General features: G+C 41.5%; 1 protein-coding gene and 1 long non-coding RNA gene across 3 annotated transcripts in view; one reads left to right on the forward strand and one right to left on the reverse strand.

Annotated features, from left to right (window-relative positions):
• The window catches only part of ADCY3 (adenylate cyclase 3), a 175,582-nt gene that overhangs the window by 30,241 nt on the left and 127,850 nt on the right, over window positions 1-17,491 (forward strand). The window lies entirely within an intron of this gene.
• On the reverse strand, window positions 764-2,118 carry LOC134585394 (uncharacterized). Its single transcript, XR_010086520.1, has 2 exons — window positions 2,049-2,118; window positions 764-1,438 (listed from the first exon to the last, which is right to left on the reverse strand). It is a non-coding gene; the product is annotated as an uncharacterized LOC134585394 (long non-coding RNA).

Below are 17,491 nucleotides of genomic sequence, written 5' to 3' on the forward strand. Positions count from 1 at the left end.
AACTGTTATTTCTTCTGTTTACTCCAGTTGTAGAATTTTGCTTTGACATTGAGCAGTTTTGCTTTGATTTATCTTCACTTTTGGTATAGTTTTCCCCGAGATTTAGAAAAGTGTTGATCGTTATCTTAAATATGTGATGGTTAGAATGTATCTTAAACTCATGCCTTTGCAGAAGAAGAATTAAATATAAAGTTTATTTATTTACGAAGATGTTCTGCCCTTTTAAATCCCAACCACCCACTCAATGTCTGGTTTCAGCAGAGTGATTTCCTTTGGATGCAGTACATGGCAAGTTATTTAAATTGTATAAGGCATGGCAGTCATGAAATCAAGTCTACTCAGTAGGCAAGGACTGTTGGAAGACAGCCAAGAAGAATTAAAAAAAAAATGTAGTAACAGTTTATACATCATAAAGGTCAACGCGTAAGTGTATAAAACAAATGGTAAATAGAATTTATAAAGAATAAACATTTTAAATCCAGCTGTGCCGTCAGCTCTCCACCGTGTCTCTTATAACGTAATTTCCTTTCTGAATTATTGATCATGTCCGTAGTTACAAAGATGTCAGCCTTGAAATGCCTAGTAGCAGATGAGTAAAGCAGCCGTTGTTCTGCGTTGACTGGAAAAGTGAATCAATTACCAGGAAACAACTTGATGTGTATGCATCAGTTTAAATTAGTTTTACCATGTGAAATAATTACATTAGATAAAACATTGAAAATCAACGGCAGCTTCTGTTTATCTTTTTTCATGTGATTCTACGTTATATTTGAAATGTTTATTAAAGATTCAGCAATTCATATCACAACCCAGTTCAGTCCTGGCACAGTCAAGGCACACATTGCATCGGAGGAGGGAAAAAAGAAACATTGGTTCCGTTTCTCCTCCTACACAAACTATGTTCAATAGCAGAACAGGACAGAATTCATAACAAGGACTGACAGGGAGCCAATATGGAGCCGCTCAGTACCAGGATAAAGGTTAAAACAGAGGTGTGGATTGGTACATTTACATTTGTCCAGACATCACATACACATACATGTTAAATGTATGGATAAGTAAACATTATATTAGACATCCTGAGTAGAGGAAATTCCTCCTTAAAGAACAGGGAATGGTAACTGACCTCCTGTAATTCTCCTTTTTATGGAATTAATAATGACAGTGTTATATCTGGAGCCAACTCCATTCTAGCGAACTGATGGTAAAAAAACAAGACATTTCTCCAGAATACTCCAGAACCTCGTTCCCCTGTGATCTGTATGGAAAGCCGTACAAAGAGAAAGTTATCAGGAATAAATCAGTCACGAAAAAATACAAAAGGTAGGAGGCATAGGATAATGATGTCCTCGATACCCAGGGAAGCAGAATTAGGGCAGGAACGATACGATCTTCTCATGGAAGCACGTTGCAGGATTATGCATCGGTCAGACTGCAGCTAATAGTTCATGGGAAAATAAAATCACACATTAGTTCTGGGGGAACGTTCTAAAGTGGTGCAATCAGTACACTGTTATATTAGTTTCCATGGTGATCACTCTATTTTTAGGACTTTCTATCAACACTAATGAATATGTATTTTCCCCATGTCTTCTTCAGAAAAACATCCTAGTTATTTATTTATTTATTTATTATGTCTATTAACGATGCATTTTCCTACATTACTTTAAATACTCGTCTTACTTGCCATTGATGGATCTTCTGTCCCTCAAGTTAACAGTGAGAAGACTCAGACACCCCAAAAGATCAGGGTATAACCAGAAACAAAACATATTAAAAGGCCAATCGACATCAGAGATCGATTGAATCTCAGTAGTCTCACGAAAGTTCCTGAAAGTGTTCAGGGGGGAAAATAAAGAAATCATGTTTCAAGAACAGGTCTTAATATAATCGATCAGCCTCTCGAAATGCCTTCGGTGGAAATGCCTAAAGAGTGAAGATTAAAGGACACCTTGTCTTTTTAAACTGGACTGACTGTGTGCTCGTTCCAGAAAAATCCAAATTTAGTGAACGTAGGTTTACCAATCACTTAGCTTTCACAAACTGACCATAAATATCCACTTGACTCTTTTGAGACGTGGATCCTTCAAGATCGTGTTGGGGCTATTGGAAGGAAAGGCTTTTTCAGTCTGAAAAACAACAAAAGTGGGTTTTAATGATAGCAAGTCACCGGAGAGTAATGAGATTATATGTCGTGCATATTGAGAATAATTCGAGGTCCAGCTTTCTACAAACTGCCGCTAACTAGAACTTTGAAAAGTAATTGCCCAGATAACAGGGAAGAATTTACTAACCTGACATTACTTTTTTGAACATTCTTTTTTTTCTGTGTGTATTCTAATGTATCAGTCAGTCATTTTTTAGATTACTGCTATTATGGATTAGAATATCAGTAAATAAACATCATTAATTGGATTAATTGTCAAGTGTCGGGATTAGTGTCCACCTATCAATATTATTAATTGGCTCAAAAGACTAAGTGGTTAATCCCGTGTCCACCCACCAAGAGGTGGGATTGTTCTGGACACGGGTGGGGGACAAGGGGTCTTGAGCGTCATTTTACACGGTCGGTGATCTCAGGCCTCGTGGCCAGGTGCAAGGTCTCTTATGAATAGAACATTTCATTACTACTGTGTCACAGTATAAGGTTAAAATGGAGTTAGTGCAATAATTGAATACAAATACAATAAGGTTTTTTAAATAATCCCACATCAGTCCCCCCTATGAAATGTTAGATTCTAAGAGATAAAACTTTATTAAGTTAGTACCAGGAAGACGTGTTAACCCAAAGGCACAGAAACCCCGTGGCCGCTAGCTAGGTGTTAATGCAAAGTGCAAGGCTGTCCCTAGATCTGACCCTAATAGGCTAACTCATCCGTCAGTATGGCTCTCGAACACTTCACACCCAAGGGTATCCCATGGCAGCTAACCCACCACTTCTCCACATGGGGCCTTTACCATTCACTGACAGATGCTGTCCCTGAGCTAGTCCCTTCCTAGAATTCCTGCACTTTATCAACAAAAGGGATTGTTTGCAGCGGCAGACAGGGTGAGTTGATGTCTTGGAAATCTTGGTCATCAACTTCAAGATGGGCGAAAGTGGGTGCCGCTTGGTCAACAGTCTTCAGGAGGGATTTTCTCAGACATGGGAGAATACAACAAAAGAGAAGAGCAAAGAGAAAAAGAAAAATTAGTATAGCCATACCAATATGCATTAAAGCCTTTTGCCATCCCGTCATCCAGCCAAACCATCTTTCCCAGGGATCTTGTATCCCAGAATTCCTTTTCAACTCTATAGACAGGTCATTTAATTTCTCTATGGCTAATGTAACTTTACCATTAGGGCCTGTGTTTTCTGGGATATAGGTACAACATGTCAAGGTGTCGGGCAAAATTTTACAAACTCCTCCTTTTTCGGCTAAGATCATATCTAGGGCCATTCTATTCTGGAAAGCCATTTGGGATGTGGCCTGCAATTGTTCGGCCAATCCCTGGAGGGCGTCTCTGGTATAATTAACAAAACGCTGTTGATTATAATAAATGTAATTTATCCAATTTAAATTCTTGTTTGTGGTAACTATGGCAAAAAGTGATTCAAATCCTGCAGCAACTTCATCTCTTGCTTTAAATTCATTGGGCACCCCCCTAGGCACCCCAATGGCATCAATATAGACATGAGGATCAAAACTTCCTTTTACTGGGGCATCACGCTTAACCTTAGTGTGTCTGGACTCATGGGTGTTGAGGTGTGTGTCAGAGATGATATGTATAGGCATAATAGCTTTAGCCAAAGTACACTCCCCCCACCACTCCTTGTCCATTCTGGATCTTAGCTGTAAATCCCCACACAACCAGTAGATATCCCCTAATGACCTGGTGTGAAACTGCAACAAGTTCATAGAGACACTCCTGTAGGTAGCACAATACCCCTTAGAGAAGTTACCCAAGAATTTACCAATTCCATCATAATTAGCATAACAAGTGTAATTACCTTTATACACGGTAATACCATCTGGGGGTTTGACATCCTTGGTTAGGAGAGGATACTCCTTTGTCCATGCAATACATATGGACCTGTTAAAATCATAGTGATAGGCAAAAAGGCTTAAAACACATTCCTCTATATCTACTGGCAGGATTAGAGGTACAGTGCCCAGGTGAGGCCGGGCACCACCACACACATAGCATGCAGTCTTATTATGCTTATTGGCATTATATTTCATCCATTCTAACCATAGATTTACATCATTAAAACCTGTTTCAGCGGCCATGGTATCTTCAAAGGTGGGGTTAGCAATGGCCATCATGTCTTGAAAGGTCTGGATGTGAGGTTTTAATGGGTTAGGGACCATGTGGGTGGCCCCTTGCCACTCAGAAGAGTTGCACATATCTTTTAAGAAGAAATGCCCTAATTTACGGTAGGAACCCTTTTTCCAATACATTCCCATCACATACTGGTCTGCATCCGTTGGGCTTGGATGCTCAATGTTAAGGATTAATTTCATTGGTGTACCCCCCCCAGGCTTTCTTAAAGTCATTCTCTGGAGAAGGGATCTACCTTGATCATCTACTTTAGATAAGGCACTTTTTGGCTTGTAACCCCAGGCAGGCCCGGCATTCCATCCCGCCGCCCCCCAATGATTACAATTGTGCCCCCATTGCTTGTCAACTACACAAACATATGGATCTTTTGAATGAGGGATATCTCTGTAAATACTCTGGATTTGTGATGTGGGGAACGGGCATTCTACAATATCACAATAGTCAAAGGTGTAAGTAGCCACATGGGTGCATGATGAATTGTACCAGAAGGTATACCCACTAATATCTTTGGTGATGGCTACTTGTTGGGCCTTTATGAGGCTGATTAAGGAGAAGATGTGCCAGAGGTACATGCTTGTGCGGTATCTGCTTCCTCTGGGGCAGGAGATTTCTTGCAGTGGGAAGCGTGGATCCAATTTGGCCTACCGGCCAGTTTGACGGAAGTTGCGGTAATCAGGAGAACTTGGAATGGACCGTCAAATCTCGGTTCCAGGGTATTTTTCCGCACAAACTTCTTGACCAGAACCCAATCTCCGGGGAGCAGGTTATGGGCACCTGTATCCAATTCGGGATCTGGAATTGAAGAGAAAACTTGGGCATGTATTTTGTTTAAGGCACTTGCAAGTTCAGTTACATAATCTACTAAAACATCTGATTGGAGCTGTAACTGCTGCGGATAATAACAACCTAGTCTGGGTGCTGTCCCAAATAGAATCTCATATGGGGACAGTGAATGCTTCCCTCTAGGTGTGTGCCTAACACTGAATAAAGCTATTGACAGGCTTTCTGGCCAGGGCATCTTTGTTTCTTGTGACATTTTTAACATTCTGGCTTTTAGAGTGCCATTCATGCGCTCTACTTTACCACTACTTTGTGGGTGGTAAGGGGTGTGGAAGGCTAGGGTCACCCCTAGAGCAGTCCAAATTTCTTTAGTCACTGTTGCTGTAAAGGCGGGGCCTTGATCACTTTCAATGACTTCTGGGAGTCCAAACCTACATACTATTTCTGTAAGTAGGCGTCTTGCGGTTGTTTTTGCAGTGATATTGGCCACTGGGTAGGCCTCTGGCCATCCTGAGAACATGTCCACTATGACTAGTGCATATTCATGGGGCCCACTCTTGGGCATTTGGATGTGGTCAATTTGGATTCGCTGGAAGGGGTACATGGGCTTTGCCAGGTGTTTTGCAGGCACCTTGATTGGTCTTCCTGGATTGCATTTTGCACAAATAACACAGGCCTTACAGAAGCTGTTGATCAATGTTGTGATTCCGGGTGCTTCATAATACTTCTGTATGAGGGCGGCCATCAATTCTTTTGACAGGTGTGCAGGCCCATGTGCCCATTGGACAACTGCTGGATATAAATTTTTTGGAAGGCAAAATTTGAAGTTGTTGTAATATACTCCGTCCTTTTGGACAGCTCCTTTATTTTTCCATTTTTTGGTTTCTTCAGGAGTGACTGCAGCTTGCTGTTCTCGCAAAATTCGCAAATCAGTAGGAAGAGTTTGCAGAGCAAAAATAGGGACTTCTTCTTCTTGTTCTTCTTGTCCGGACACTTCTTCATCCACTTCCTGCAGATCCCTGGCTGCTAGCTTAGCAGCCTGATCAGCCAAATGGTTGCCCTTTGCTTCATCTGTATCCAATTTCCCATGGGCCTTTACCTTCAAAACGGCCACTTCTTCAGGGAGTAGGAGGGCATCCATTAGCTCCTTAATTGCAGTACTATGTTTGACTGGTGTACCGGCGGTGGTAAGAAATCCTCTTGTCTTCCAAATTAGGCCGAAGTCATGTGCCACACCCAGAGCATATCTTGAATCTGTATAGATGTTGGCACGTTTTCCTTCGGAAATTTTGCATGCTGAAGTCAGAGCCTGTAATTCGGCTTCTTGCGCAGACATTGCTGGCGGTAAAGATGATGATTTGATAACTTCGTCTGTTGTGGTTACGGCATATCCTGTATGATATCTTCCTTCTTCATCAGCATATCTTGAGCCGTCCACAAACAGGGTAAAATCTGGATTTTGTAATGGATTCTCATGCACAGTTGGTAGGTGCACTGTCTCCATTTTCATCTGTTCAAAACAGTCATGAGGTGTTTCGGGGTCATAATCATTCACTATGACCAGATCTTGAAATTCCTTTTCTAGGAAGTGGCGTGGCCATGCTTCCAGAAGGTCAGTTGTTGGGTATTTGACAATACCATTTTCCTGTAGCTGTTCTTCATCCATGGTGGCCCATAGCTTTGCCATGGGCCCAAGGTCATTCCATGACCTTGTCTTCAATTTGGTAACAGGAATATGTGGGATAGCAGTATCCCAATGGCGGTAGAGGTAGATAAGTTGTTGAGGTAGTTGGACCAAGACCATGCTATTGCCTTCAGAGTCACAATAGAAATCTTGAGCAGTGAGCTTCACATCAGTCCAGTGGTAAAGCTCATCTTCATAGCAAGGTTCGGGAGTAATGTTTGGTTTGTACCACATGGTACAGAAGGCGTAATCTGGGCCTTCACAGAGAGGCTTCTCATCTTCATAAAATGTCAAATGTGGATGCATGACTTTCTTGATACATCCACAAAGCAGGTAAATGTAGGTTTCATCTGTGACAAATCCATAATAGATACCCCCCTCAGGGAGTGGAAGAAGAGTGGATGGGTTAAGAACTTGACATCTTTGGATGGAAATGTTGTCAGGTAGAAGAAGATGACACTGTAGGCGTAGGTGTCTGGCAGGAGACACGTGCTTGAGCTGGACTTGGTTGATGATGGCAGAGATGTCATGAGGGGCCAAAACAACCAGAGGGTGGCCAAGGACCAGGTCTGAGGTTCTTTCTATGAGCTCTCTTGCAGCAAAAACAGCCCTGAGACAGGAAGGGGTCCCTCTGGCCACAATGTCCAGTTGACATGAGAAATATCCAATAGGCCTTTGGCGGCCTCTTAAGTCATTAGTTTGGGTGAGAACTCCTGTTGCATGGCCTTGTCTTTCAGAGACAAATAATTTGAAAGGTTTGGAGTAATCAGGCAGGCCCAAGGCAGGAGCAGAAGCAATGGCACGTTTTAGAGCATTGAAATTGTCTATTGCTTCATTAGTTAAACAGAAAGGGTCAGACTTAAGTGCGTCATAGAGAGGTTGCATGAGCAGGGAGGCCTCTGGGATCCATGCTCTGCAGTAGGAAATAAGGCCTAGGAAGGCATGGAGAGATTTTGAAGTTCTTGGAGTTGGAATATCCAGTACGGCTCTTACCCGGTCCCGGGTAAGATGTCTGGTACCTTGAGATAGGCAATGTCCAAGGAAAATTACTGAGGGTTGGCAGAACTGTAGCTTGATGAGTGAAGCTTTGCATCCTTGTTCTGCCAAATAACAAAGCAGGCTAATTGAGCACTTTTCAGTAGTGGGTATATCATCTCCACAGAGCAGCAAATCATCCACATACTGAAGCAGAACAACTTCTGGGTGCTCGGCTTGCCATGGGTCAAGGATGGTGGCCATGGCCTTTGCAAATTGACTTGGTGAATTTTGTGCCCCTTGGGGCATGACAGTCCAGGTATACTGTTGCATCTCATGGGTGAAAGCAAACAGGTATTGGCAGGATGGGTCCAGTGGAACACTGAAAAAGGCATTTGCTAGGTCAATGACTGTGAAAAATTTTGCAGATGGTGGGACTCCAGAGAGCAGAGTATGGGGATTTGGTACAAGAGGGGTGTCCAGGATGGTAGCTTCATTAACAGCACGGAGATCCTGAACCATCCTGTACTTCTCTGGCTCACCTTTTGGAGTTTTCTTTTTCACAGGGAATAATGGGGTGTTACATTCAGATTTACATTTCACTAGAGCACCCTTCTCCAAGAGTGCCTTGATGTGGGTAGAAATGGCAGCAGCCTGTGCTGGTTTTAATGGATATTGTGGTTTTCTTGGTAATTTAGCCCCTGGAATAAGCTTTACCACCACAGGGGGAACATTTAGGTGACCTATGTCCTCTGGGCCTGAGGACCATAACTTGGCGGGCACCTGTGTTTTTAATGCCTCTGGGAAATTGGACCTTAATTCTGCTGCTTTCTCACGGGGCTTTTCTAAATGCAGCATTAGAGGCAAGGAGCACAAGGCTGAGGTGTCTGATTCAGATAGAGGTGAGGACATTTCTACCTGCCCATCCGGGGTGAAGGTAATGGATGCTTGCAGGCGTGAGAGAACATCAGCACCTAACAGGTTAATTGGGCATGTGGAGGATACCACAAAGCGAGCTAGCAGGCTGGAGCCAACTCGGAGTGGAGTTGTTAAAGGGCTATGTCTTGGCTGGCCATCCACTCCGACACAAGAGACATCAATATTTGACAGAAAGGATGGATCTGGCAGGTCTTGTTCACGGAGAACACTACGGGCTGCACCTGTGTCAACTAGGAAGGTGGTAGGGTGGCCTTCAATGGGCAAAGTCACTGTGGCAAGTGGCCCCCCTTTATCCCCTGTAGACACTGCCATTACAGGGGTTGCAGACACAGGCTTGCCAATTTCCTAATCATCTGGTTCCTCAATTATCGGAACCTGTTTGGTGGCTTTGGGAGCTGGGGCAGGTTTGGAGGGCTTTCTGGGCTCCCTTGGCTCTCTTTTAGGTTCTGGGCAGTCACTTCTAAAGTGCCCCTTGGCTCCACAATTAAAACAATGTCCCCCCTCCTCCGGTCTAGTACCTTTTGGGACTGGGGTGGAGCGGGATACCATGAGAGGCGCTGAAGTGGATCTTCTTGGGGTCTGAGCGGATTCCAAACCTCTAGCAACTAAAAGTAGGGTGTCCAGGGGAACAACCTTATATTCAGGGCGTGCAGCAATGATTCCCTTGCGTATAGAGTCCTTAACACCTTGGACAAACGCACCTGACAGCATTTGTGAATGAATCTTGTCAGTAAGATCAAACCCCAAATCTGTAAACATTTGATACAGTCTTGCATGAAACCTTTCCACTGATTCTCCTTTATCTTGAATAACATCAGTAAGGCCAGCAGCCTGATCTGCAAGTTTGTCCTTAGCCCATTCTTTTAATTGGGTGCAAAAAGTTACTCCAGAGGGGTAATCAACATCACTGTTGAGCTGATCTGTACTGAGGTGTCGGGCCATACTTGGCCAATATGCATCCCCTGCTTTAATAGCACAAATGCTCAATAAATCACGCCATGCGGCTGAATAAGTCTTTTGAATTTGAACTATCCCTCGGTAGAAGGGCATAGGCTGCTTTTCTGGGTCCGGGAGTGATTTCATCAGAGCACTAGCTTGAGTGGGGTTAAAAGCTACATATTTAGGAGGGGCCTGTTCTCCCCGACCCTTGTGGCCGAAGGGATCATCGATAGAACGATGAGATGGGGCTCCCGCAGCAAGTTCCGATGAGACATGGGACACCCTGTCCATCTCGTCATCATCGAATTCTATGATATTGACTCTTCTACGCGGTGCAGGTCCCGCGTGAGGTGAAAGGACCGGTGGTTGGGAATGAGCCCCAGATGCAGGGGTGGCTAGCGAGTCGTAACCTGGAGACAGGTAGTCGCCGGGAATTACTGGCATCAGGGCTGAACTGGGAGCCGCCATATTGGAGGTGGGGAAAGGAGTTGCTTCAGGATTAAGGGAAGAAGCGGCGGCCATATTTGATATGGGCACTTCCGGGGCAGATTGGGCCGGACTGGGCATGACCGGAACCTGGGGAGTGGCTTGGGGAAAGGGAGGGTAACCGGGGTAGGGCAGGGCCATGGGATATGGGAAGGGGTAGGGCCAGGCAGGGGAGGGCAAAAGAGTAGGGTGGGCAGGCACGGTCTCTTATGAATAGAACATTTCATTACTACTGTGTTCGCATGGCCTTCAAATTATACTTTGTTGCAAATCTAAGGAAAAGTCAGCAATTCCTGTGTTAATCATATCTTTATAGAAAATACAGTCTTTGTTCTATTGTATTAGATGTGCTGGGAAATTCTGTCATGTAAGGTGATTTTAAAATAAACAAGTTAGGTTATGAGGACAAAATAGAGGATTGAAGAAGTCAGGTTAGGGGGACAAAATGGAGGATTGTCACAGTATAAGGTTAAAATGGAGTTAGTGCAATAATTGAATACAAATACAATAAGGTTTTTTAAATAATCCCACATCACTGCTAAATATTCGAAATGTTCTTCTCTGTAGCAGAATCCTTTTGCCAGTTTCAATTCTGCCTGTTAATTACATTGACTGCTTTAACCCACATTCTTTAGCGCTGCTGCCCAACCAGTATTAGCCAATCAATCAATGCCCACTCTTTCCTTAATACTCACTTTCCCTGGTTCTGGGTTTATTTACTAAACAGTCACACCCCACAAACAGATAACTCTGCCATGTCTTGCAGACACCTTGCACCATTTAAAATAAATCTCCAAGGATATAAACACACTTTGAACCCTGATAGAATAAGCTAAAACGAGCCATGAGAGTTTTTCTTCTCCAACATTTTCTTTACAGTATTGATCAAGTTCTGTCCTTTGTAGAAGCCATAGAGTGCTGGCTTACAGTGCAGTAGCTGTGGGTGGTCTTGTGGGCACCATCTAAAATGAAGGACAGTGTATCTTTCCCACTTAAATAGAGCTAACTGTAAAAGGTCAACAAATGACAGAGAAAATAAAAAAAATGGCAATTATGAAAAACAATTACAGCCACACAAATATTAACACACTGTATGCCATTTGTGGTGTGCAGAGCACTTAGTAATAAGCCTTAATGCATTTCTTGTTATGTAAGGTACTTAGTCATAAGCCGTGATGCGTTTCATATTGTGCAAGGTACTTAGTCATAAGCCATGATGCGTTTCATATTGTGCAAGGTACTTAGTCATAAGCCATGATGCGTTTCATATTGTGCAAGGTACTTAGTCATAAGCCATGATGCGTTTCATATTGTGCAAGGTACTTAGTCATAAGCCATGATGCGTTTCATATTGTGCAAGGTACTTAGTCATAAGCCATGATGCGTTTCGTATTGTGCAAGGTACTTAGTCATAAGCCATGATGTGTTTCATATTGTGCAAGGTACTTAGTCATAAGCCATGATGCGTTTCATATTGTGCAAGGTACTTAGTCATAAGCCATGATGCGTTTCGTATTATGCAAGGTACTTAGACATAAGCCATGATGCGTTTCATATTGTGCAAGGTACTTAGTCATAAGCCATGATGTGTTTCATATTGTGCAAGGTACTTAGTCATAAGCCATGATGTGTTTCATATTGTGCAAGGTACTTAGTCATAAGCCATGATGCGTTTCGTATTGTGCAAGGTACTTAGTCATAAGCCATGATGTGTTTCATATTGTGCAAGGTACTTAGTCATAAGCCATGATGCCTTTCGTATTGTGCAAGGTACTTAGTCATAAGCCATGATGCATTTCATATTGTGCAAGGTACTTAGTCATAAGCCATGATGTGTTTCATATTGTGCAAGGTACTTAGACATAAGCCATGATGCGTTTCATATTGTGCAAGGTACTTAGTCATAAGCCATGATGCGTTTCATATTGTGCAAGGTACTTAGTCATAAGCCATGATGCGTTTCGTATTGTGCAAGGTACTTAGTCATAAGCCATGATGCGTTTCATATTGTGCAAGGTACTTAGTCATAAGCCATGATGCGTTTCATATTGTGCAAGGTACTTAGTCATAAGCCATGATGCGTTTCGTATTGTGCAAGGTACTTAGACATAAGCCATGATGCGTTTCGTATTGTGCAAGGTACTTAGTCATAAGCCATGATGCGTTTCATATTGTGCAAGGTACTTAGTCATAAGCCATGATGTGTTTCATATTGTGCAAGGTACTTAGTCATAAGCCATGATGCCTTTCGTATTGTGCAAGGTACTTAGACATAAGCCATGATGCGTTTCGTATTGTGCAAGGCACTTAGTCATAAGCCATGATGCGTTTCATATTGTGCAAGGTACTTAGTCATAAGCCATGATGCGTTTCGTATTGTGCAAGGTACTTAGTCATAAGCCATGATGCGTTTCGTATTGTGCAAGGTACTTAGTCATAAGCCATGATGCGTTTCGTATTGTGCAAGGCACTTAGAAACATAGAATGTGACGGCAGATAAGAACCATTCGGCCCATCTAGTCTGCCCAGTTTTCTAAATACTTTCATTAGTCCCTGGCCTTATCTTATAGTTAGGATAGCCTTATGCCTATCCCACGCATGCTTAAACTCCTTTACTGTGTTAACCTCTACCACTTCAGCTGGAAGGCTATTCCATGCATCCACTACCCTCTCAGTAAAGTAATACTTCCTGATATTATTTTTAAACCTTTGTCCCTCTAATTTAAGACTATGTCCTCTTGTTGTGGTAGTTTTTCTTCTTTTAAATATAGTCTCCTCCTTTACTGTGTTGATTCCCTTTATGTATTTAAATGTTTCTATCATATCCCCCCTGTCTCGTCTTTCCTCCATGCTATACATGTTAAGATCCTTTAACCTTTCCTGGTAAGTTTTATCCTGCAATCCATGAACCAGTTTAGTAGCCCTTCTTTGAACTCTCTCTAAGGTATCAATATCCTTCTGAAGATAGGGTCTCCAGTACTGTGTACAGTACTCCAAGTGAGGTCTCACCAGTGTTCTGTACAATGGCATGAGCACTTCCCTCTTTCTACTGCTAATACCTCTCCCTATACAACCAAGCATTCTGCTAGCATTTCCTGCTGCTCTATTACATTGTCTGCCTACCTTTAAGTCATCAGAAATAATCACCCCTAAATCCCTTTCCTCAGATGTTGAGGTTAGGACTCTATCAAATATTCTGTACTCTGCCCTTGGGTTTTTACGTCCAAGATGCATTATCTTGCACTTATCCACATTAAATGTCAGTTGCCACAACTCTGACCATTTTTCTAGTCTACCTAAATCATTTTCCATTTGGCTTATCCCTCCTGGAACATCAACCCTGTTACATATCTTAGTATCATCCGCAAAAAGACACACCTTACCATCAAGACCTTCTGCAATATCACTAATAAAAATATTAAAGAGAATGGGTCCAAGTACAGATCCCTGAGGTACCCCACTGGTGACAAGCCCAAGCTTCGAATATACTCCATTGACTACAACCCTCTGTTGCCTGTCACTCAGCCACTGCCTTACCCATTCAACAATATTGGAATCCAAACTCAAAGATTGTAGTTTGTTGATAAGCCTTCTATGTGCAACAGTGTCAAAAGCCTTACTGAAATCGAGGTAAGCAATGTCTACTGCACCACCCTGATCTATAATTTTAGTTACCCAATCAAAAAAATCAATAAGATTAGTTTGGCATGATCTCCCTGAAGTAAACCCATGTTGTCTCTGATCTTGAAATCCATGTGTTTTTAGATGTTCAACAATCCTATCCTTTAACATGGTTTCCATCACTTTCCCCACTACTGAAGTTAGGCTTACTGGCCTATAGTTGCCCGACTCCTCCCTATTACCTTTCTTGTGAATGGGCACAACATTCGCTAACTTCCAATCTTCTGGGACTACTCCTGTTATCAATGATTGGTTAAATAAATCTGTTAATGGTTTTGCTAGTACACCACTAAGCTCTTTTAATAGCTTTGGGTGTATTCCATCAGGTCCCATTGACTTATTTGTCTTTACTTTTGACAGTTGAAATAGAACCTCTTCCTCTGTAAACTCACGTGTAATAAATGACTCATTTATCCTTTTTCTTAACTGAGGTCCCTTTCCTTCATTTTCATCTGTAAATACCGAACAAAAATATTCATTGAGGCAGTCAGCTAGACCTTTATCCTCATCTACATACCTTCCTTCTTTTGTTTTTAATCTAACTAATCCTTGTTTTACTTTTCTTTTCTCATTTATGTATCTAAAAAAGGTTTTGTCCCCCTTTTTTACTGACTGTGCTATTTTCTCTTCTGTGTGTGATTTGGAAGCTCTTATAACTTGCTTAGCCTCTTTCTGCCTAATCTTATAGGTCATTCTGTCTTCCTCACTCTGGGTTTTTTTATAATTACTAAATGCTAACTTTTTGTTTTTTACTATTTTGGCTGGAAGGGGGGAAGAACACTATGGGACAGGGGAGGAGGGAGGAAAGAACACAAAAAAGAGGGAGGGAAGAGGAACACAAGAGGGGGTGAGAGAGGAACATCAAGGGGGGGACTAAGGTACAGGCAAGGGAAAAGGAACACTGGGGTAGGGAGGACCACTAAAATAGAAGGGAGAAGGGTTTTTTTTTCATATTAGATGCATTGAATTCATTAAAAAGTCTAATATTAATAAAATTATAGAAAAAAAACTATTTTAAAATAATTTGGGGAAAAAAATCATTTTCGGTTTCGGTTTTCGGCCAAGGGCATCCTGAATTTCCGGTTTCGGACCAGAATTATCATTTCGGTGCCTTCCTATATGTGACCCAAGTCGGTGACAGAGCCACTTTAATACAGAGGATTGTGTCAGGTTTTAATATTTATGTTTTTTGTTTTTTTACTCAAATGGTTTATTGAGAGACAAAGCATATAGAAACCCTATTTATATAAAAATACAAAGCCGGGTGTGGTCAATCATTATGCATTGCAAAGAGACCCACAAAAGCATGAGGATTAGAAGCAGAGGTAAAGACTGACTTTACTGGTGTTACCTTTGTAACTAGGAGATCTGTTCTGAATACAACCACAGTACTGTAGGATCTGTGTAGATGGGAAGATGGGAGAATTGCTTAAAGTGGTACTGTTACATTAAAAACAATGCAAACAGATTAACATGATTCTCAGATAACCAATCTATAGTACATTTATCAGGAATAAAATCAGGAATAATTCAAATTGAGTCCTATTCATTGACCTTTTTGTAGATTTCATACCTAACGTCGGTTTAGTCCTACCAATACAATCCTTTCCATTTTCTGTTACTGCCTAAGATCCAATGTCTATTGATGATTGTTGATGTATGTCTGCGCATGTCTTCAGAGAGCTAGCTGTGGGTCTATAATATGCAGATTGATCAAACAGTTATCTGTGCAGTTAATTCCAGTTCTATGGTTCCAGTTAATCCCTTTGAAGTTGGCCAGTTGGTGTGTAATGCGTACACTATTACACCCTTTCCTTACAGCTAGACTGTTAGTCGGGACAGGGCCGGCTTCGGACACTAGGAATTAAACGGAATCAAGTTCATCATCACAATTGTATAATTATCACATGTTGGTACTAATATTTAAAAACACGGTAAATGGTGTGCATTTAGGACAGTTTAGTAAGAGCTAATATACTTCAGGAAATGTAAAAAGGTGATCAGGTTTTTCTGGCTAACATTATGGTTATTCATTATTCATTATTCCTTACTAATCTCTTAAACTGTTTCTGCAAAACATAGGGAAATTAGATGTCTTAAAATATCCATAATACATACATACGCCCACATATACATAAAAACACACACATGCATGTACAGAAATACACATATACACATATACACAAATATATAAAACTACAGACACATACATATACAGAACCATACACACAGAAATGTACAATCACACAGACATGTTTACACAGACATAAAAGCGTATGTACATACACACGCATACATACAGACATACATACACATACATACATACATACATACATGCACACGCATACATACACACATGCATACATCCAGACATACATACAAACATACATACATACAGCCATACATGCACACGCATACATACAGACATGTGCACGCATCCATACACACATACAGACATACATACAAACATACATACATACATACAGACATACATGCACACGCATGCATACATACAGACATGCATGCACAAATGCATACATACAGACATACATACAGACAGAGATACAGACATACATGCACACGCATACATACAGACATGCATACACACACGGATACATAAAGACATACATGCACACACACATATATAGACATAGACATACACATATGATACAGATGATTTATACATAGAAGTATTTACTGCTGTAAAATTGAGATCTGGACGATTTTAACTGATAATTCTTATTAGAACCAGTGAAAATGAACAGTTGAGATTTGATTATTCTGTGCATGAAATAAAACAGATAAATACTTTTTCCTCCATGCTCTCAGCGAAAGGCAGGCACATTAGCGCCGTTACGTCTGTTTCCACTGATCTAAGTGTCCATTTGAAGTGTTATTCAGTATGAGTGGGTATTTCCATTAGGGTCCCACTGGGATTTTTTAATTCCCCGAAGGGATATAATGCTTTAGTCAGACATGTGAATAACAGGATTTACTGATCAGTAGAGTGATAGATTTATTTTTATGCAAATATCTGTGGAATAAATGTCCCCCACGATTTATGCAGCCAAAAGCCTCCTGCCTTGGTTAGTCTGGTCGTGTTACTGAGACTAAGATCCACGTCACCATGCAGAACCAAACTGTAGAACAAAAATCAGAAGACAACATTGTACAATTCACATAAATGGTAAACATGTCTCTATGTGAGAAAATAAACAAAGATCAGCAATTTCCTACATATATTAACAACATAGTAAAGTATTTGTCAGTTGTTTAAAGAAGGAATGATAGTGATACCCAGGCCCACACTACATACATACCTCCCAAGTATCCCGATTTAGACAAGACATTCCCTATTTCTGTCCCTCTATCCTAATATCCTTCTTTTTTAGGAGCTCCATATTGTCAGTGTGTCTGGGACAGTGGCGTAGCGTGGGTTGCCAGTGCCCGTGGCACCTAGTCTATACACATTACTGTAGGCATGAGGTGGATTTGAAAAATTACGCAACACAACTATCAGTGTCACTGAGCCGAGGCAGGTAAGAAAGAGAATCGAGGTTATCTAGGCGCCTGTTACATAGTCCGTGTTTACATAATGCCTATTAATAACGCAATTTTCCGTTTGAAGATACCGGCGGTATCACGCTATTAATAGGCATTATGTAATTAACCGATAAGGATTAC

Source organism: Pelobates fuscus, chromosome 2, assembly GCF_036172605.1.
Source record: "Pelobates fuscus isolate aPelFus1 chromosome 2, aPelFus1.pri, whole genome shotgun sequence".
NCBI lineage: Eukaryota > Metazoa > Chordata > Amphibia > Anura > Pelobatidae > Pelobates > Pelobates fuscus.